Consider the following 8,801-nt stretch of genomic DNA (forward strand, 5'->3'; position numbering starts at 1 on the left):
ACAACTTGGTAAGTTCACGTTTGCTTTGTTAAGCATGTTTTGCTACTACACAAATTCAGTCCTCCATGGAATAATGCAATATCATTTACCATAGTAACAATACCTTTTACCTTCCTTTATCAAATGTGAATAAGTAAATGTTACATGTGTCATGAGTCTTAATTAGAACTTTCACTGTTTCTCATGGTGTTGGCTAAAGAAAAACTCTTCCACTATGTTGACTTGCTAATTTTTGTCTACAATCTACGTTTCCTGACCTATTTTGGTTGCTTTTTCAAGGAGGATTAAGGGAATCACAGTTCCTTAAGTTTTGGCCCATTAGTTCAAAATTTTTTTTAGTAACAAAGAGATTTGTCATTCTTGACGAAATCATTCAAAATGAATGGGTCATTGCACTGAACAGAATGGGGGCATACAGCTGCTCTGATCACACACCTTTGCTCACTGAGCATGTGATACCATCTTTGGAGAGGGTATTGGATGTTGGCAAACCAGGTTGGTTGTTGAGAGGCATCAATTATTTTCCATGAGCTGATTTTGATGGAGCATGTTGTGTATTCAACTTTGATTGCAATGAAATGTTGTGATTCCTTTAATGGATGAAATCAACATTTTTGTACTCCATCTGTACATGTAGAAAAAATTCTTGGTTGCCGATGAATGATGTCATGAGACCATCATGTCTCAAAATATTGCTGATAAATTTGTTCTTCCTTCTTTAGAAGATTTTCCTATGGTTAATATGAAAGGTAGAGTAACTTAATGGACCATTTTTTTATCAATAAATTTATCCTGCCTTCCTCTCTGAGGTCAGAATAGCAATTCAGGGAATTTTTCATTTAAGCATACATTTGATGTTTTGGTTGTGATCTTTTGCTTCTCGTACCGATTGGTGAAAACCCATGTTAAGGAAGTGTTAATTCTCTTTCTATCAGAGTGGCATGGCAACATGTGGGTCCCCTGGTGTAAAAGCAGATCAGACCAGTGATGATGAAGGAGGATGTGTGCACAATTATAGCACGGATGCGGCCACAGATGACCTTGTGGCCCAAGCCTCTGCTCAGGTAAGAAGCATAATAATAATATTTAAATTGGTCCAGGGATTTGTTTGGACAAATATAGGACATGTCAATGAGTATGTAAGGTACAAAAACAGTACGAAGGAAGAAATCAAAAAATATTTATGTGAAGAAATTCATCATAATTATAAAAATACTTTTTTGTGCAAACATTTGCAGCATACATGTACACACAAGTTTGAGGTAATATAGTCCATTTTTGATGTAGAGTGAGTCATGCTGTTTATGTAGACATTTTACCTATGAGCTCCAGTATCCTTATATGAATTTTGAATAGTATTTTATAGTTGGTTCTAGGGCCCGAGATGAGGATACTAAACATCACATTCAGGTAGAATACACTATAATAAATTGAAAAAAATACATCAATAACTAGTTTCTCTGATAGAATAAAAATACAAGTAGATGTCATTTTTCTGTGGAGCTTCTGAATTTGTTGCTCCTAGGAGACTTGATTACCATGTTTTACACCCAAATAAGGAGAACTGAAATTTTGTGGGATATTCATCAACTTTTACTGGAATCAGTCAGTGTGTAGCTGGTTGCATACAATTTTGAGGCGCATGCATTAGTAAACCTTACAATTTTGTAAAATTATTGAGATTATTGCCTTAAAAAGTTATATTAGTGTGCTTAAAGTAATACAAATTTAATACACGTACTACTCATGATACACCCCTAAAAATGCACATTAAATCTAAATGTTATGATAATAGTATCTTTACAATCGTTTTAGGCTAAAGAGGGGTTTTTAATCCTCTGTACTTTGGATTAGATTGGCAGTGGAATGAGTAAAACTAGCAGTTATTATTTGCATGCAATGAATGCTCCTTTATACTCCTTAGCTATTTATTGACTGGCTCACTACAGAATAAAAACCTGTGCTATACCGACATGGAATTACAACCCCTTGGATCACGGTAGTAACCTTGGTAGGTGAAAGAATGGTAGGGTAAATGTCAAAAAAAGCAGGGACTATGATTATCACCTGCAAAACGCAGAAGAATTTGAAAAGGCTACCATGGAAATTCAAGGTTGGTAGTAAGTCCAGTCATTGCAGTACGATGAGCTAACAATGTGATACATTGTAGTCAAGTGAGTAACCACATCTCATCCATGTCTCAGCAAGGCATGCTTTGTATTTTTCTGTACTCTTGTGAGTGATCTGCCCAAAATTGAATCTTATATCTATATTTTCAAAGACTAATAAGAATTTTGAGAGTGATAAAAACATCTAGTGGAAAAATCCTCTGAATACAAACACTTTTTGCTTGCATCGAAAATTAGTCAAAGTAAACAATGATAAAGGCAACAATATCTTGAAGCAATTCAAATAACACATGAATCTCAGTCACATTGAGGCATTAGACAAATAATTGTTCACACAGTAAAATTGATATTTAACTTGTTACTAATCCTACATTTTCTTGATAAGATGAGAGTTTTTTTTTCTTTTTCGAGTTCTGTGACAGATAATTGTACAAATATTGCATGTAAATGTATAACACAAGCTGTTAAGGTGTTAATATTACAGAAGTGTATATTTTTAGTTGGTGTGTAGATATTTATCAATAGTATAAATAGGAATCAATTTTTTTGTAAACTCACGAAGCTATATCTATATACCTGTATCCCTGTTTTATAATGATGCTGATTTTGGACTCATATGCTGGCACAGGCCTCAACATCTTCCCAAGGTGAAGAGGTGGATGCTGAAGGCACAAGAGCCGTTGTGATAGACCTTGACACTCTGCTGGTTTTGACCAAGAAAGAACTATCTCCCAAGGAGACTGATGCCACTGAGGTATGCAAGAAATTCTCAGTCAATTAAATTAATGGATGAAAGTGATGTTTGGGAGAAATCTTCAATTTCAAGTACTTTAAACTGGGGTACTTGAGCTCAGGTTTTGAAACCTTAACAAATTGAAGTACTTCAATGCTTCGAAATAGGCAAATTTTAAAGTAAAATAAAAATTTAGAACGTAGGTTTCCGTGGCGATGGTTTGATCTCTGCATTTCTTCAGGTTTTTTTTTCGTGTCAGCTGTTTGGTTGGCAACAGTGTCACTGGCTATCCTGCCAGCGTCTTCAGGTCGAAGGGCCTAAAGACCTGAAGACACTGGCAGGATAGCCAGCGAAACTGTTGTCAACCAAACAGCTGACACGAAAAAAAAAAACCCTGAAGAAATGCAGAGATTAAATAAAAATTATAATTTCAATGAAAATTTTTACAAAACTAACTGAATAGGAATGAAAGATATTTCAGAAATTCTGAAAACCCAAGAAAAAATTATCCTGCATAAAGGATTTTTCTAATAATTACCATTCAATAAAGTTGTGTTTATGCAATGCTTGGGATTAATGGGTTAAATTAATGGATTAAAGTGATGTTTGGGGAAATCCTGAAATTGCAGTACTGTAAACTCGGGCCTTTGAGCCCAAATTTGGAGATCTTTATCATTATTTTCAAAAATAGGTTAAATGTATTGTAAACCATGCCCCTTGGCATGGTTCATGGGTAACTTTAAATCAGCATTCACAAGGTAAGGAGAATTGATTCAATATCGTGTGTTATTATGTGTGTATGTTTGTGCGTAGTGAATATTGAATGGAGTGTTGAGTGTTTCCACCTCCCACCTTAGTTGCCCACCTCACTGATCTCGACTGATTCACGTATAAGATGCAGATGGTATTCTTTCATCTTCCCGAATACCCATGTAGCGTTATACATTATTTCTTACGCAGCAATTCCCAAAAACAACCACCAACATTAATAAAGGAAGCTGTGAAAATCTTCATACGAAACTTAACTGTTATTTTCAAAAATAGGCACAATGTATTGTAACCTATGCTGCTTGGTATAGTTCTTGCGTAACTTAAAATAAGCGTTCACAAGGCAAGGAGAACTGATTCAATATCGTGTGAAAATATCTGTGTGTATACAATTATGATTGAGTGGAGTGTCGAGTGTTTCACCCTCCCCCCACAATTCCCCGCTTTCCTAATTTTGAGGTTTTTATGTTATGTGTACGCGATCAGTGAAATGTCCACAATTTTCCCAATCCCCTTCCTCCAAGCAACACCTGTGAGGAGAGAATGGAGGGTGACGGAACCTCCACCCCTTCCTTCTGCAAAATGAGAACATGCTTCAACAAACCCCCCTCACCGTAGTAAGGATTCTATGAAAACCTGCTTAAATGAAAATACAACTCTCTGGTTAATAAAATACAGACAAATTGCAGCTTGAGGAGACATATGGACCCCGGCTTCAAGTTTCAGCCAAAGGCTATGCCCAAGGGCTGATGGTGTCTTGCCTGTCAGTTGGAGGAGAGGTAGAAAGAGAAGAGAATCGTGGATGTTAGACTGAGAGGTGAAGATTGGCAAAGAAGAGGAAATAGGAGAATAGAATGTTAGATATCCCGGACCATGAGGAATAAGGTCAACCCACGATGCCTTCAATTAAATATTCTCTCAGCCCATGGTGAATGAATGTGCTGCAGGAGCAATCCGAGGTGGTCATCCCCATCCATGACAGAGAGCCGATAAGTGAAACTGTTATCCCACATGACTTCCCCTTAGTTGAGAAGATTCACAAAGAAATCCCCTTAATAATTAAGAATAGAAGAACTAACTCTGAAGAAGACCTGTTGCCCTGCTATATTTGTACCTTGCCTTTGTTTATTCTTTTGGCCTGCCCTTTTACCTCAGAAAGGAGTGTATATTTTAGTATTTAGGACAGCACATTGTTGGAGAGATTTTAGGATTAGTGTTGGTGTTGTCACTTCATTTGTTTTTGTATTCACGCCAGAGATTAACAAGAATTTAAGATTTTAGTTTCATTTTTTTATTATTTTAGACATGTCATTTGTGTTTGGTAAATCTGAAATCGGCTTACTTTCAGCCTACTGTTGTGGAGAACGGAGAGCTGGTTAAGAATCTTACAATGGCAATGGAGTCTATGATGGAGGCAGTGGGTGAGTGTTCTTCAGTGCTTGAAAATGACTCTTCACAGAAAAGACTTGTAACTAATTCTCACAAGGGAATATTCAAAAACGGGATCACAGAATTCAATCAAATTTTGAGTTTGTATTTTTTTCATAATATATTTCTACACTCTATATTGCTAAAGCTAATTGTTTGCCAATTCTATTTAGTTCATTGAAAATTTTATTTTTTTATTTGGCTCGACCCCAGGTCCTCGGTGTGACAACTGGGCACTTAAACCACTGGACTAGTACTCATTCTTTGCAAAGTGGCTCTTATACATGAATATATTTGATCTGTAAAATTTGAACTGTATTTCAGTTTAAACAATTTGCTTGTATAACCCCATATGCAGGCTAATTCAAGGACAGCTCCCAATGGACTATATATAGCACAAGAAAATTTAAGTGAATTCTGAGACCCTGTTTTTGGACGCTCCCCATGTGAAGGATGTAGCATCTATATTTGTCATCCATCTATACTTTCTTTAGTTTATGATTTATAGTTCTGCTTCAGAATGTGGTCAGGTTGGCAAATATATAGTAAAATTTTCATTATGCTTCAGAGAAATTAACCTATATATGCAATCATGTGATTTCATATGGGAATTCCAGTGTACTTTACATTACACTTTTGTATTGAAGACTGGGTAATAAAAAAATTCCCAATAAATCACTTGTGAAGAATACTAAGCATAATATTCCAGCTATGTATGTACTATGTCAATTGTGGCGTCCATACACAAAATGAACATGGAACTGTTGAAATGACCTCAAGTGTTTTTTTCAGTTTTAAAAGTGATGTTAATTTTTGCTTTGATAGACACTCCAACCAATTCATTGTTTTGTGCTCTTTGCAACTGTCCTTTCATAGGCCTAAGAGTTATTCTTGAAAAAAGTGAGATATGGAAAAAACTGATTTGGCTAAAAACGGGCTAAACTCAGTTTCAATGCCTTGTGTGCAGCAGTTGTAGTTCTGCAGAGTAATGACAGTGGGTTACCAGCCCCTGCTTGCTTATTCTCGTTAGCTAAGATTTCAAGGTTATTGCTTCATCCAATTTGTAAAAGGTAGAACAGTGAAGTACAAGGCATTGCCGTCTTTAAGGGTGGATATGAAAAGTTTGAAGAATTTTGATGTTAATTTAAATTATAACTGTTAAGTTTATCTTTTATTAGGATGTTGTTGTGGTATTTTGTACATTGCTTCACATTTTAAGTACTTTGAGTTTTATGAAAATTCACTCGACGTATTCCAAATTTAATTATTAATGTGATGATTGCTTCTGAAAATAGGTAAATTATAAGGGAAGAGATGGGGAATTGGAAATTGGATGCATGTGGACAAACTGGAAATCAGGTATCTTTGCCAACTTTCAGCAGGGTCAGCCACTGAAATCAAATCATTGTATATGGCCCTAAGACGGAGTGGGGAAGTAGTGTGGGGGTAGGCTACTGATGTTACAAAATGTACTGTCTGCCTGTTCAGTGCGTCTTTACATGCAAAGCCTTTAATCAAAATTTTGGATGCGTTTTGCAAACAAGACAATCTGTTTGTCATTTTAACATTCTGCATACTTGGTATGTTCTGATGGTTTTTGAAACCAATCCATCCTGAACCATCCAGGCTCTCAAACTAAGGCTGGGAGAAAGAGATAATGTTGGCACTGTGAGGGCCTATTCAAAGAAAGAGTCAGAATCCGTTCCACTCTTCTCACATGGGGTGTCCATTAATTGAAGCCATAATATAAAATTTCGGATCATGATCCGATGCCCTCTGGAACTTGGGATCCGATATATCTGATGAAGGGCATTAACCGCATATATTTGGATATGGGGCATCCCATCTGGACATGCCTAATGTTAATCTAGGTATGAGAACTTGAAATCCCTTCCTTAAACTTGAAATATTAAAAATAATGCAAGGTATAGTGGTTAGGAAAGTTTTGTTACAAATAGAGAGGTGTGCCCCGAAGAGAATGTGATCTTATTTTACTGCTGTTGTTGTTTTTACAGGTATTTATTTTTTTAATGTATGTTCATCTGAAGATAAGTTTTCATAATATGCCATATTATACCCCCTCCATCTTCCTCTAATTGATTTATTAAGCTGGTAATGATTTTTTGTGAGCACTATTTACCTTCTGGCCCTCTACTTCCTTTACATTTTTTATTGCATATTGAAGCTTTGTAATGTAAGAAAGTATTTGTTTTTATAATAATGATTGTTGTTTCAATTGAACATAATGTGTGTGCATGTTATTTTTAAATTGAGTTTATGTTCTGTGTATGAAAAAGTGCATTGAGGTGTTTTCTGGAGTAGATAGTTGAGGTTAGTATGCAATTTTTTGCTCAATTACTCTGAGGAGCATTTTCACTCAATTTGTTAAGAAATGTATGGAGAACACCTAATAAAATTAACTGACACCTTGTTATGTGAATAGCATTTAACCAAAGGATCGGTTAAAGCTGCTACCTTGGTATCTGTCTAAAGGCTCTTATAAAATAGTTCAACGAATCATAGATTTCATCCCTGGCTATTTATTTTTAATGTGCAATTCTTTTCTAGAGTCCCCAGGTCCTGAGAGAGCCTCAGCCTTGTTTGCAGTCCTTGAACCTAAGACTAGAGCATCAAATTTAAGAAGAGGAATGAAGGTGATGGATAAAGACGTTAAACAATGTGATTCCTTACCTGCTGATAAAATAACGTCGTGTTCAATTCCTAATGATGGACGGTTACATTCGAAATATAGATATGCGTCTATAATCAGAGGGGATAGAGCAACAATGACTATTGATGGGAAGAGAAGTGGTCGTGATAATGCAGACACCACCAAGTTTTTCAGGAGCACTGAGAATGGGAAGAATGACCCCAAGACAGCCATGCAGGAAAACAAAGTGAAAAGTATTAGCATGATCAAAAATCCTGGGAAGCGTGCCAGTTCGACGAAAAAATCATATAATTGCTTCAACTGCGGAGATGCATTCAATGCAAAATATGATCTCATTAAGCACCTCAAGATTCATTTCCATTGTGGTAATTTGGATATTGATTCAAATTTGTCAATCGGTAAAGATTCATCCCTCAAAACCTTTGTCTCTAGAAGAGAAAATAATAGTTCATGTCAGCCTCTTTCCTCCAAAAGTTTAAATCAGCTGATGTGTAAAAGGCAAAGCGTGAGACAAAAAGGAGATACGCTTCTTAAGGATAACTTTGGAGGAAGAAGGGAGAATAAAAATGTGAGGGAAGTGAGGAAAAGCTTCATTGTAGATAGGAAATCATGCACAGTTAGTACACACACAGCAAAGAAATCTTATTCCTGTAGTGAATGTGAAAAGGTTTTCTCTGAGAAAAGCATCCTTGTCCGTCACATTCGGACTCATACAAAGAAGAAACTGTATTCATGCAGTGAATGTGTTAAATCTTTCTCTCAAAAGACTGACCTTGTCCGTCACATTCGAACTCATACGAAGGAGAAACCTTATTTTTGCAATGAATGTGATAAGGCTTTCTCTCAAAAGAGTAACTTTGTCTGTCACATGCGGACTCATACGAAGGAGAAACCTTATTCCTGCGGTGAATGTGATAAGGCTTTCTTTCAAAAGATTCACCTTGATATTCACATTCGGACTCATACGAAGGAGAAACCTTATTCTTGTAATGAATGTGATAAGGCTTTCTCTCAAAAGAGTAACCTTGTCCGTCACATTCTGACTCATATGAAGGAGAAACTTTATTCTTGC

The sequence above is a fragment of the Ischnura elegans genome (genome assembly GCF_921293095.1).
Source record: "Ischnura elegans chromosome 13 unlocalized genomic scaffold, ioIscEleg1.1 SUPER_13_unloc_1, whole genome shotgun sequence".
NCBI classification, from domain to species: domain Eukaryota; kingdom Metazoa; phylum Arthropoda; class Insecta; order Odonata; family Coenagrionidae; genus Ischnura; species Ischnura elegans.